This window comes from Tenebrio molitor, chromosome 7 (assembly GCF_963966145.1).
Source record: "Tenebrio molitor chromosome 7, icTenMoli1.1, whole genome shotgun sequence".
In the NCBI taxonomy this organism is placed as follows: domain Eukaryota; kingdom Metazoa; phylum Arthropoda; class Insecta; order Coleoptera; family Tenebrionidae; genus Tenebrio; species Tenebrio molitor.
In genome coordinates this window covers 5,745,883-5,760,800 of record NC_091052.1, presented here as the reverse complement: position 1 = coordinate 5,760,800, position 14,918 = coordinate 5,745,883, and the positions used below count along the sequence as shown (strand labels likewise).

The 14,918-nt window shown below is 35.1% G+C and overlaps 1 protein-coding gene across 4 annotated transcripts in view; it reads left to right on the top strand.

Annotated features, from left to right (window-relative positions):
* The first annotated feature begins 6,018 nt into the window (after positions 1-6,018).
* The window catches only part of LOC138135045 (protein stum-like), a 94,338-nt gene continuing 85,438 nt past the window's right edge, over positions 6,019-14,918 (top strand). The window contains exon 1 of one of the 4 annotated variants that reach the window (XM_069053681.1): positions 6,019-6,443. The gene's annotated coding sequence lies outside the window, so the exon portion shown is untranslated. The remainder of the gene's footprint in view (positions 6,444-14,918) is intronic. The other 3 variants (XM_069053680.1, XM_069053682.1, XM_069053683.1) reach the window with 3 other exon arrangements.

The window sequence follows — 14,918 nt, the reverse complement described above, 5'->3', positions numbered from 1 at the left end:
TTAGATAGACTTTCGTTTTGTGAGCCCTAAAGTTTCATGCCTGTTACGAAAATAAAATATACAGGAATCATTATTACGTTGGTGTTCATTATGTAGTCCCACGAAATGAAGATCATCTGTCATTTTTAACCAGCGATTATTTATTTTGACCGAATGTCGATAGTCCCCACTTTGCATATAATTTAACGCTTGTAAAGGGAAAAGAAAATTTACATTTCCGTTGAGGTTTGTCCTCGCTTTCAGACCCGCACCTGAAATAACAACTTTCAAAAGACTCCGTTGTCGACATAATCTGGTATGTTTGACGTAACATCTAACATCAGTACAAAGCAAAATCAAGATTTTTATTAAATTCTTGTTGCTCTTGAATAAAAAAGAAAGTGTAACACTCTAACCTGAGCCGGAGTGGATTTCGATTAGTTTCCTTTACGAGTATTTTTGTGATAAATGGCTTCAAAGAACGCAGACGTAATAAAAGGTCTGTCTACATGAAATCTTCTATTTTGTTTTCAAATAATGGATAAAATTCCTCCGCTGTCAGATCCCGCGTAATCTGATTATTACACGTCTGCATCTTTGTTTTAATTGCGAGACGCGCAAAAAATATGTCAACTGATACTTGGAGAATAACACGAATGTAAACGAGCAAATCGAATAAAAATTTCTGCCTTAATAAAGGTCGGCGTTATCGAATTTGAGGTGGTGGTGGTAGTGTGCGACGTGCTCCATATTTTTTATTTATACTAGCAATAAAACGGATTACATTAGGCACGGCTCCCCCATCTAAGAGGAAATCGAAAAGACGAGGAGGAAGTCGAAGATTTTCGAGCGGCGGTTTTGTGTAATGCACTGATCTGACATTCAGTGAAAAGCAGAAGAAAAGGGGAAACTCCGGTCGGAGCGGTCCTGCCGAGATATTCAATCAATTCTTAAAAATAAATTCCGGCCAGCTTTGATAGCTCCGGATCTAAGTGCCGCTTTTGCATATCTTTAACCGGAGTGTTCCGGTGTTGGCCGTATTGACCCGGTTTTTCCGGCCGTGGGGGATTCACAACGCTCGCACCGTCGCCGTTCGCTTAACAATAGCGAAAATCGAGAGACGTTATTGTTTACGTTTTGAGTAAGATGTGTTGTTTTCTCGGCTTGTATTGTTTGTTCGTCGGTATCAAAACAGCCGTAAAATTGTAGAAAACTTGAGCTGGGGTCACAGAAGTCGAGGTGCTGTAGTCTAGACCAGTAAACCATGGAAATTTTCAAGATAAAAATTTAATGGTGAGGCGGCAATCTCAGAAAAGAGGCCTTAAAAATAAATGGTGAATAAGTAAAGCCTTCACGTGTGTGGGGTGTGCATTTATGTTTGATGTACGAAGAAGCTTTGCCACTCACGCTCCGCAAAGATGGCAGTTATTTGTCCAAACTTGTATGTGGAATTACACCAGATTACAGGAAGTGTTCAATGCGGCCGGGAGGAATCGAGTGTCGTTGTCGTTCCCAATTTAGAGAATTTGCAAAGGTCGATGAATCGGCTTTCAACTCCAACGTTGCCAATTACCAGACTTTCGCAACGAGGAAGAGCCAATATTGCAACGATAATTGCGAGAAAAACTTAAAAAGGCATAAAAGTTTTAGCCGTTTAGCTAGCTCCATACGTCATTAAAAGTTGGTGAAGTTTTTCGATTTAGCTCGATTATCCACTGAAATTGTTGAACTCTGAACGTGAACCCGACCGTATTTCGTTCTTGATAATGTTGTTAACGTTAACTGCACAAGAGTTGATTTTTGCTTGATGAGAAATGCACTACATCAAAAGAACACGAACGGACTTATTCATTTCACCTTTAGGAAAAAAACTTAATCCACAAATCAAACGAGACTTTGGTTGTTGAAACGAGGCAACTAAATTAAATTTCTCGCGCCAATTAACGCTTTCTTTTCACTTTATTACATTGAAATTTTAATTATGGAAGGAGATTATAATTATTATTTGTTACCGGAGGGAGATTTATATTCAGATAGTTTGATATCGTGAATTAAAATTGATCAATAACAGCGTTACGCTTAAAGCGCAAGGGGAACTCAAATTTATTATTTTATTAAACACCACCCGACTCAATTAATTTCACAAAGTTACAGCATTAACTTGAGTTATAGTAATAATATTTAGGGTAGAGTGAGACATTCATTACGTTACGAAACAATTGTTTAATATTTTTAGTTTGTGTGAAAGCGATTTACAATGTATTTTTCAAAAATTACTATTTTTTGGTACCTATACATTTTGATTTGGGCTCTCGAAAAAATGTCTGCTAATAAATCCTGAAAACATAAATGCACTATGACTGTAATGCCGTATTTACATGGATAGTTCGCCACAGAGAATAAGAAGTTTTGGAAGACGAAATTATTTAGTTGTCGTTTTGTTGTTGAAGTTGTAATAAAAACGTTTTATTTTTTTGCGAATATTTTGCCAAACTTTTCTACAATCTAATACATTTTTATTACCAGTCCTCAATTACTTTTGTGTTTTTCGTTTTACTGTTTGTTATTTGTTCACTGAGAATCAATAACGTTAGTATTACTTGACTTGGGAGCCCGATTTTGACCTACAGCTTTTATATATTTTTTTTCATATTCTTTTTATTAAATAAATAACCAATACAATGAAATAAATCATTTCCTATTTTTTATTTTCATTAAATTACTTTCACATCTAAGTATCTTTGGATTTATTTTTCACATATAACGGGTGACTATTAAAATTTTCACTTAGGGTTGGCTATGGATCATTCTTTGTTTTCCGTTGCACCTTAGACACTGACAAGTTTGACATTTCAATAAATGTTTTTCTCTTAATTTGGTTATGTTTCAATTGTACTGACTGACATTTGTCGTTCGTTCTTGCGTGTGTCTAAAGTAACAGAAAAAATAAAAACCCGTTCAAAGCCAACTCCAAGTGAAAATTTTAATATTCACCCGTTATAACATAATACAGTAAAATGTTCACGCAATCTTACAAAGTGTCTCTAAAAGAACGTCCTATGGAATTGTGCTGCTCTATAAATGTATTATGTCGAACTATGTCGAGCCGTTAAAGCCGTCAAATCAGATGTAAACAGTCAAATGTCAAATTATTAAATCTTAGTCTCAGTTGTGAGTTCGACGTCTTAGTTGTTTTGCTTGTAATTTTCTTCAGTCACGAATTGAGTAATTGAGACACACTGTTTTTATTGTTGTTATGAACATTTTCACTCTTCGGATTTTTGATTCACTTCTTATTATGTCTTTTCATTATACGTCGTACAAGTCACTGATTTCTCCTTTGTTTTATAATTTCCCATTTTCGTTTTTATTTGTTTTCTCCCTATTTGTTTTTATTTATTTTTTAAAACTGTTAATTAAAATGTCCGGAGTTAGTTAACTCAGCAAAAAAATGTCTCCAGCCTGCTGCATTGGTTTGCATAATATAATTTTTTTCTCATGTACAGTGGCCGGCAAAAAAAGTTTGCCATCATTTAAATGTCAGCGTCATTAAAGCATTAATTACACATTTGGATTTTGACGCAACAGAAAAGTGATGGCTAGTTTTTCTTGCCGGCCATTGTACTAATTATTTTTTAAAATAATGATCGATAGTAGGTAGATAAAACGTGGTACGATATTTGCATCATACCTTTCTATTACGATACTCAATGAGTTATCCTTATCCAACATGTATCGTAATTTGACAGTTTTGACACGTTACAATTGTTACATGGCAAATAAGTATTTATGCATTTTTAAATAATATATTCTGTGTTTTTAAGGAAACTGTATACGTTGTCTTCAAGATAAATATGTTTAAATTGTCAAAGATTCAACTTGTGTTGATACAATACAACATTGTAGAAAGCTTTCTTAGAACTTTACAAAAATAGAATATCGAATATCGAATAATACTACAGTGAAATAAAATAATATCGGGAGAACAAAATGTGAATCGTGACAATCATTTATTTATTTGTATTATCTTTTTTATAGGAAAATTTATCAGTAACGTTTCGCAAATATGTCATTTTCGACCGGTAATAATGCGCGTAACGTAAACGTTTATTCTGATAAAGCGAATGTGTAAAAGTTTTCCCGCAGGTAAACAAAACATCATAATTTTACTGCGGTTGAATATTATTAAAGTTGAAATAACAGTATCGTCAATAAAATAAAAATAAAATATAAAACTGTATAGTCCACAAACTAAAGGTAAAGTGATGTGATTATTTGGTTGCCTAGAAACAAAGAGCTTTAAAAAAAGACACTGCAACGACACTGCTTCATCTATTTTCAAAAATGTTTTCCCCATTGTCTGATGATCAATATTGGGCTAGCCTTCTAATTTTTTATTGTAGGCTTTACTGTCGTTCAATTACTTGGTCATTAAAACATCCAAATAAAGGTGACTCAAGTTGCAAAAAACCACTTTGCATTTGCAACAGCACTTTTATGGCATTAGTCATTCATTGGAAATTACTTAAAACTGTACTTATATGGAAAATATTCAACTCAAACTATGATTTTCTGGTCCCTTTGTGCCTTTATTTGGTTCAAAAATATGAAAAAAATGCTGTTGCAAATGACAAGTGGTTTTTTGCAACTTGAGTCAACTTTATTGCAAAATATTTAAAGGTCAGTCTTTTAATTCCGAATTCTTAACAGGTTCCTCAGATTCTGGAAACCTTCCAATACTCTTTCCATTATTTATACTTACAACGGGTGACTATTAAAATTTTCACTTGGAGTTGGCTTTGAACGAGTTTTTATTTTTTCTGTTACTTTAGACACACGCAAGAACGAACGACAAATGTCAGTCAGTATATACGGGGTGATCAATAAGGACTGTTTAAGTTGGTAACACTGAATCGAATTTTAAATCGTATAACAGAAGTAACTTCCGGTTGTTGGTGGCTTGTCGTTGTTAATGCTATACCTATATCAGATATTTGTCAAATAAACCAACAAAACATATCCAGTTACAGTGTTATAAATAAAAATTTTCTTAATTGTATTGCCAACTTAAACAGTCCTTCTTGATCACCCGGTAGAATTGAAACATAACCAAATTAAGAGAAGAAATACTTATTTATTGAAATGTCAAACTTGTCAGTGTCTAAGGTGCAACGGAAAACAAAGAATGATCCTTAGCCAACTCTAAGTGAAAATTTTAATAGTCACCCGTTATAAAGGGTGTTTTTTTAAATTTGGCGTCGAAGTAGGCGTTGGAGAGTCGATTGAGATCGCACCACTCCTGTAAAAGCGTAAGATTGAAACAGCTGATCCGTGATCCGTAATCTGTATAGTGCGTTCACAATCGACACTTCAACGCCTACTTCGACGCCAAATTTAAAAAAACACCCGTTATATAATGTTGTTCAGATCGCTAATCTGGGCCACCAAAGACATTTCCTGATTTAGCAGATCGTACTATTTTGAAGCAGACCAACACCGAACAAGTTCACGTATCATTGTCGAATATTCCATTTGAATAATAAGATATTACAATCAATTGTATCATGTTTTAGGGAATAAATCAGTTTCATTTTTGCCAAACTATGAAAGTGTTTAATGTTTACACAAATGGTTTACTGCTCACTAAGGTAACTAATGTCCTGCACTTTCTCTGCGTTGACAAACTCAGAGTATCTTAATTAACACTTTCAAAAATAATGAACAATGAAACCTGAAAGTGACAAATTGAGTTGTGAAACGTCAAATTCATAAATCTAGAAGAGGCGGTAAATTTATACGTACGCCATAAATCACAGCTAACTGTAATATTTTTGCAAATACCGGATGAGCAACAATTACTGTTTGAGTTGGCAATAAAACTGGTGACTTTTATGTCATGTTCCAATGCGAAAACCATTTAATCAATAAAAGATTACAAAAAAACAAGGCATATAAATTTTAAATTTATGTCAACTGTCAATAATGAATGCCAATAAAATAAAACAAACGGAAATAGGTACAATTCACAGTTTTGCCAGTTTCAAGTAAAATTTTTTATTGCCAACTGAAACAAATATTGTTGGTTAGGTGGTAGTAGGTATTGTTAAATATTAAGGTCGGTTAAAATTGGTTAAAATTATCAATTTGTGAACGGTCGAAGGTGTTGCCTTCTCGAACGTTCGGTCCTAAGACACGGTCCTCGAAGTTGTCAGCGCAAGGTGACCGTCCGTCGCTTCGTCCTGGAGGACTGCGCGATTCTCTTTGAGGGCGTCGCGACGACGTCGACCAGGTGACGGTTTTGACGCTCAGTACAGCCCCGACGTCCTCCGGCAACGCACCGCACCGGCGTCGGATATTATGCGTCTCGTTTGTGAACAGACAGATACGTATTAAAACGTGCGCCGCTCCATGCATGCCTTTGTTTCGCATCTAGATCTATCGTCAAAATTCTCAATACGGACACGGTGAGTTTTGATGTACCATAGTTCGTCTCTGTTCCTATCGAATATCGATAGTTTCCCGATATGTCCGGACGCTTTGACGGATTATTGCCGGACATCGCAACGCGCATAACAATTATCCAATAGGCGAAGATCGATCCAGAACGCAAATATAAATAAAAGAAAACAATGTTGCTGCCGTTAACCCAAATCCACTTGTCGGCCCACATCCTCTCATAAATTATTTCTTTTTACACAAAACACCCGATCACGTCACGCATTGCCAAGTCGATTGTGGCGGCTCTTCAAACTTATTGACTTTTGACGTTTCATTTGATTAGGAAGGATACAGACGGTCACGACTCGCACAGTTTAATATTAATCGAGACGAAGTCGCTTCGCTATTGTTGCGATGATAAAAATATTCAATTTTCACCATTTCGGCCCTGTAAATATGTAATGTCGCGCTTTTCAAGTGGTATGAAGTTATGCACTGGGCCGCGCTCGGAGGAATAATAAAAACGAATATTTACCGAAGCGCGCCGTTCTCATATTTTTCAATTCCATAAGTCCCGAGCTTTTTTTAAATTTGTTCACATTCAACTTATTCAGAGTTAGGGGGTCCAATGAAATTGGAGGTGTCTGGTTTGGTGTTCTCGTAAGATATCGTTTTATGAAAATTCCGTATTTACCCGCGTCAAGGCGGGGTTGTATGTGGGGTGACAGGCGGAACCAGTTCACGTGTATGATTTAGACATAAATCATCTAATTTTAGCGGAATTAGCACCTTCGAAACTGGTTAAAATTGCAGTGCCAACCTCTGATATTTTTGTTCTGACCTTTTGCGCTGTCATTAATGATATTAAAAAATAAGCAGCAGATTTCTGTGCGGTGTATAATTGTCCCAAACAGGAAAAGTAAATATTAAAAACAATTTGTCAATTTTTTGTCACTTATTTACGTTTCATTTTTATTGTTGTTGATACGTGGATAAATAAAATTTTGATAAAGTGGTTTTATTGAAATAAGACAACCCAATTGAAACTTATTCATGTTTAAATGAAAGATATATCAAAATGTAAATACGTATAATATTTAATTTACTAGCCTTTTTTTTTCAGTAAATCAATTTAATCTAAAACTAGATTAATATTCTATTAAAGGTCATTGTAAAGTTAAATAAATTGCGTGAGTTGTTGCCAGTTGGTAGTACTCGTAATTCAGTGAGAATTTGATTCTTACGATTGTGTAAAAATTACAAATTATGATTTTTAACTGTTGGACCTGTACTTTTTTTCAAGGACGTTTCTATGTGTAACCATTCACATACTTTAATATGCAGCATAAATATGTAAGGAATTTTAACGTGGCAGAAAATTATTTTTTTTTTGAGGTTAATAAATTAATAATTTTCAGGTAATTTTTTAGTATGTTCAGAACATAGATGACCTTAACTGATTGTAAAACACATGTATTATAAAGGGAAAATTTATTTGCATGCATGTATCACTTGTCTTCTTATAACTAAAGAATTACTGATTTTTTTTTTTCTGGAATCTTCACGAATTTTCGTACTTAGCGGTGGCTTAAAAATGGCGCTTTACAGGATATGCTAAAGTAGAGTTATACAGAAAATACATTTAGATGCTTTAATTACGAACAGTTGCGTTTTGCACAAATATGTAGTATATTATTTAACGAGTTCGTATGTAAATTGGGCTGTTTATAGCATGAGTGAGACAGTTTCAAACGCGAGTGAAATGAGCGTTTTAAAGGCCCAGAGTACCATAAAGAACCCAATTTACACACGAACGGGTTAAATACGACGTCTACATTAAGAGTAGAAGTGAGTCTTTTTGTTCAGAGATTGAAGACCGAAGCGAAGTCGAGGTCGCAACTGGGCGAAGCATAACAAGACCTTTTAGTCTGCATGATATATACCTACTATGTATTTTATCTTCAAGCGGATTATAAAAAAAAAATAGCGGACATGAGCTCATTGATTTTCTTTTGCTACAGTTACAGTAAAATGACAATTTTCAAACTTACAATTTTCAAATTTTAAGGCACCAGTAATTCCTAGTTCTCTTGTTGCAATATTATTAGTACTTGAGGGTTCAATAATATTAGTAAAGTCTACTAAAGTCTAAAGTTAACTTTTTAACATTGAACGGCATCTTACTATTTTTGATTTTGACATCTGTCATCCGTGCACATGGGCGACTCGTGTTACACCACACTGCCACCGGTTAAATATTGGGTAACAATTTTCTTATTTCGCTTTTTTAGTGGCTTTTTTTAAAGGGATAAATTAATTATTACATATTTCATGTAATTATTGATAAATAAACCGTGAGAAATGCTTCAAATAACCTTACATTGACTCGGCAGAGCCGCCTGTGGGCATTTCAACTCCGGTTACAAAAAAAATGCCACTTCAGCGGTTTCTATAGAGATGCACAAAGATGCGATTTTCGATCGCTTGAAGAATACTATCCCTCCGCCATAAACATATTTTTTTCTTAACAATAATAAAATAAAAGAAGTTGATTTTCGATAAATGTTTACGCTGATATGAGAATAAAATGAATCGGTTGTGCGTAGAAAAACGGGTCTTTTCATCATACTTTTATATTTTATCAATATCAAATACCGTTAGATGATTTAATTAAAAATTTTGTAAAATAGTAAAAAGATGTAAGCAAACTCACATTCTGATCCCTGATCTGAAAACATTGCATCAATTCCTTTAAAGTAATATTTTCTTGCCTCGTGAGATGGATCTTTTTTGATTTGAATAGAAAAAAAAATTTTTTTAGCAAACTGTTATAAAGATATCCACTTACAATTTTCAGCATTAATTTTTACGTTGAAAATATACATTACGGGCGCAAGTAACAAGCTTAGCTTGTATCGAACGTTAAGGAATCCCTGAAAATGTGAAAATTAAGTTTGTTTTAATTAAAAAGTAAACCGAGTGAAAACGAAAGTGAAAGATAAATATTTTATAAATTAAAAGTTTATGATTCTAAACCGACACTTCCGGCATCAGGTGATGAATAATTCTCGCGAGCTGACTTTTTTTGCGAAATATCACCTCGTTACGAAAATGAGATGAAAGATATGTCAGAAATAACAGTGCTCGGTGAGTTTTATATTCGCAGCCTTATTAAAATTTTAATTAAAGTAGTTTCGAAAATTATTCTAATTAGATAGCCTAACGAGTAAGTGCACATTTTTCGTGCTTGTTATTAATATCCGTCACGTAAATGATACAGACAGTCAGATTTCCACATTTTTCTTAATAAAGTCGAGAAATTTGAAACGCTCTAAGATGGCGGATAGTCCCGTTCTCTCACATGATGCGTGTGTAAAATGTCGTTTCATTAATCTTATCCGCTATTTCTTCGGCACTCCAGATAATTTTCCGCAGAGTGAGGATCAATGTGGGTTTAGGAAAGTCCGTGTTTAAAGTGCGAGGTGAATTACAACTGATTAAAGCCCACAGATGGCTTTACTAGTGTTCATTAAGCCTGTCATTCGGTTTATATGGTGCAAGTAATTCTTCGATTAGTCGTCAAGCGAAGTTTAATCAGTTCTTGGCTTGTCATCGACGACAAGATAACAGGAATGTTACTTGAACCGAGAGCAATATTGACAGTTCCACACAATATCCTCGAGATTGAAGCACAATGTGTTTTGTTATGGTTGAGAAAAAAGCCATGTATCTATTACAAATTATCGAGTTGCAGGACTTCAAAAAAGAAAAATGTTCTGACGTTAAGAAAATTACTGAAACCGGAAGATTCGGGGGGAATGGTGGCATGCGTGTCTTTTTATTGGTCTTCCAGCTGAAGTTTCCTTTCACAGGACCTAAATTGGATTTTCCATCTGCTCTCGGTCTAAATTATTCCATAATTGGGGTAGAACCTCTCTTAACTCATTAACTGTTATTGAAGCGGACAATGAATTTCCAAGGATTCCCTAACATGTGTATAATTCCGACAGACAAGAAAAGTGGAGCAGTTCTGTTAACACCCAATCTCCACATCGATTTTCGTTGATTCGTAAATGTGTTGTACCTATTTATTAGGTGGGTGATTTTGGGAAAGTCCAAACGAAACTTTCTGGTTCTATTTGATTGAAAGACATGTCTTGAGTGGTCTTGACCTTTTGAGCATGCTTGTGTTTCATAATTAAACGTTTTGATCTCGTGTTACTGAAACCAAACCGGGCCTAATAAACTGTATTTGCACGAAATTGTGTCAGTTTAATCAAAGTTGTTTAAAGGAAAATTCGGTCTTTCACCTTGCAGACGTAGTAATTTCCGAAACCGTAAATAACGAATTTTTTGGTGGTAGGCAACCAGAAATACAACTGTGAATATATACGTGAGACGACGAGCCTGACCAAACTACATTTTACAAAGCATTCATTGTGTTTTGGTATTTAAAAATTAAATCACGAATCCAAGAAGGTATTCTATTAGTTTGAAAGGTATATCCGTCATTACATCTTTCGTTCATATAACGAAATTTATGATTATTTTATTAGACAACGTCAAGATGTAGGATGTATGTGTAATAATAAGCAATTTTTTCGTGTGTATTCTTCAGTACTATTAATAGAACCATTTTTAACCCACGCAACATATTATTAGGAATACAATGTGATCAATGAACGGATAAAGTTTATAAAAAAAATTGAGGATCTTGTTGTGGCATGTCCGTCAGTAAATTAATTTTTACTTTTCACTTGATTAATAGCTAATAATAATTCTTGTTCCTTTTCAACGTCTCAATTCATTCAGCAATAGTCAGGAATTTTATGTAGGAAGAGGCGAAAATCTTGATTATTTTTGTAGCCACAGTCGGTTTGGATTCATCAAAAGCGTGTACAATTTTATGCGCATTTTAATATCCCCCAATTCGTACAAAAGAAGGGAGAACTTCCAACTTAAGCTTTTTTAAATAATAACTTCGTTATTTATCGTCATAACAAACCGGAAGGTAAAACCTGCGTTGTAATTCACCAGCAAAAAGATTACATTTTAAGTCGTTTAATTTCAATATGCGGCACATATTACCACCTGGCGATAAATCAGAAACGGAATTATGTTTTAATGATTCCTTAAGTAAATAGAGCGAGCGTCGGCAAAACACACCGTTTTGTTATTGATTGAACCCAACCTTCCAGGTTTGGATCCATATCATTTATTTCCCTTCATTGACCGCTGGTATCCATTAAAGTTATTTATTGTATCTAACATTCATTAGATTTAATTGCACCAACGTGTTTCCTTTCCTTTTTATCACTTCTCCACCGCTCGAATGTAATTGTATGGTAAAGTGGTGTGAGATTTAAAATTCAAATAACACTCCGGGGTGTTCACACGTTTTCAATCGCTGCCGAAAATACATCATTTTAGGAAACAGTTTATAATTGGGCCTTTTGGAATTTATTTTATCAACGGATCAGAAAATGGATGTAATCATTCAGTGAAGATACTAAAGCAATTGATTGTGGGCCATTAGTTAAATTGCGCCATGGAAAGTGACTCCGAAATGGGTTTAAGAAAATATTGGGGCTAGCACGAACCTATCTAACGAATTACGTCTTTAACACCTTATCTAAGTTCACCTAATTTTTTGTGTGTTAGAGGGAATTCAAAGCGCTTTGATTGGGATATTTACGACAACCCCAGAAAGTTAAAAAAACCTGATACAGGGCTTGTGCAACGATATTTAGACATTCTTTACGTAGGTTTAAATTAATTCTGCAAGTCTGGATGACACCGTGTAAGATGAATCACTTTACATTGTGATATTGACTTGTTTTACAAATAATGGAAACGGAATAAATAAATCACTCCAATGGCGCAATATTTCTTGTTTCGTTCGATTTTCAAGCCCAACCCTAGCTAGACCTCCCTTTGCCAAAACAAAGTTGTTTAATGTGATCTAGTGCAATATCGAAGCAATTAAAACATCCCCTTTGCCTTTCACAAACACCGATTTCCACCCTAAAATAAGCAAAGTATTAATTTGTTTTCATTGTTATTTATGTTTCGACTGGAAGCGCTTGTTTTTCCGTGAAAACTGCACAAATGGAAAATCTGTGGCGGGGTTTTAAGATACGTCGTGGAAAAACTACAAATTGAATGGTAAAATTCCAACAAGCCGTCGAGAGTATAGCATTACCATATGAATGAATACAAGATTTTCTTGTTGTTTTTGATGTTGTAAACAATATTCCCTGAATAAAAATGAAAAACCCCAAGTTGATCTAATTAAGGGGTTCAACGGCGCGGAAATGCACTTGGATTTTTTGCGACGCTTGAGGCCAACACTTGTTCATATAAATGTAAATTCGAGCAACCTACACAGCTGCAACTCTTCAGTAAAAATATGATTGTGATTGCCACACGAATTTGGATTGTTGTTTGTTTACTGATAGTGTGATCTGTCATGCACAGCTTTACAATAATTATTTCTACAATATACAGGGTGTAATCAAAATATGCGGAAATATTTTAAACCGTAAACCAGCAAGACATTTGAAGACGATTTGCGATGGCGGAAATTGCGTATTTAAATATGTATTCAAATTGTACCTCATTCCGGCCTGTGGTCGACGGTAGTATAGACCAAACGAAAGTGATATGGTAAAAAAAGCCACAATGAAAACGATTACCACGCAAGAAATTTGACACTGACATTGAATTGTGTCGAAAATACGGACAAAACACTTTTACTTTTAGCGTAGTAAATGCTGAAGATATTGTCCTTGACGCCTGTGGCCTCGCACGGACCCTTGAAAAAACTTCAGGATCTTCCCGAATTTGGGCACTAGCCAGTTACTTCTGCTACCGAATTTACTGGCTATACTATGGATATATTTTTTCCTGGTAGGCGGTTGCGCGCTCCATTTATGAAATCTTGCAACGAATTGCGACCTCACTATTGGTTAGTCGAATAAAGTAACCAATAGGGAGTTCGCATTTCGTTGCAGGATTTCATAAATTGCGCGCGCAACTGCCTACCGGGAAAAAAATACTATAGCTGTTTTAAATGCCTCGATTAAAAAAATCACAAGCAATTAAATCCGGGGATCTTGGCGCATTTTCCCAGCAGTTGTTCACAAAACTGTCGCCGTAAATCATCTTCTGGTTACAAGGGTTGTACTTTTTGTACGTGGTACGGATGAAGGCCTTGTTCTTTTAAAGTGCGCCACACTACAACAATGACTGAGTCTGTTGGCAATGAAACAATTGAAAAGTACCGGTGTTTTTTGTCTCGTAATTGGCACTGACCGGATTTTTTAACTCGAGACGACATTAAAAACATTTTTGGTTATGCCACTTATGTTACCAACAGATTCAGTCATTCTTGACCACACCGTATATGGTGTGAAACTCCTACCTGGATTCGCTGGGAACGATCTCTGCTACGATCTTCCGTTCCTGGATGGAACCTTCCTGTTTCTCTCAACCGTTGCACCGTGGAAGTAAACAACCCTCTCTGGAAACTGTTTCCGATAGCACTTGAGCCGCACCATATCCGTTAATTCCGCGTTTGTAAAATTTGGCGTTTTAACCGATTTAATAACAAATACGCGATTATTAATACACTGCTACACTGCACCGTTTGCCGAACTGCAACTAATAACTGACTTACGCCAACCCAACCTCCGATAAGAAGATCATTTTTTGTCATACAAAAAGTGTATGAAGCGTGTAAAAAGCGACAGTTCGCCTTTTCTTTACTATTGCTTTTATGATTGCTATTATGAAACCAAGACAGTGACGCGTCCACAATTTATTGTCTAAATTGCCATGCCATTTGTTCACGCATCCTTACGTTTTTCAAAAAACGCATATTTTTCGATTGACGTGGGCGTCTTCAGTACTTACGTGTTTAAATATTTCCGCGTATTTTGATTGCAGTCTGTTCGGTTTCTGACCTATAATAAAGTGACCCAATATTGCGGGTAGTTACCAGAAATCCTGGTCCACGAGTTAATATGTACATCAATAATTAATTATTGTCACGCCTTTTATCTAATTTATGAGAAAATTTCGTTCAGAGTTTGATTAATCAATTATTCAAAAGCACAAGGTCTAGTGATGGCCATTGTGCTCATATTTGCTTCATTATTAAAGCAAATAAAAAAGAATGAACGCTGAACTAACATTGTTAGTGTCGGAACCGGAAATGCCAAACGTAATTAATTTTACATTTTCTCGAACAAGTTCAGGACATACGGTTACGTACTTTTTACATAACAACCTTTAATTTTTAAAGTTTTTGCGTGGGACGGGACAAAGCGTATGTGGCACGTGGATCAATGCTCGACTGAAAGTTGAAGGGCACTTTTTTTAGAAAAAAAAACATGATTTAGAGATTTTAGAAAATCCTGAAATGAGATTTTAATATTAATAATAACAGCCTGGGTGAGCATCTTGAGGCAATTTTGAATTGAATACCAAAGCATTGAAAG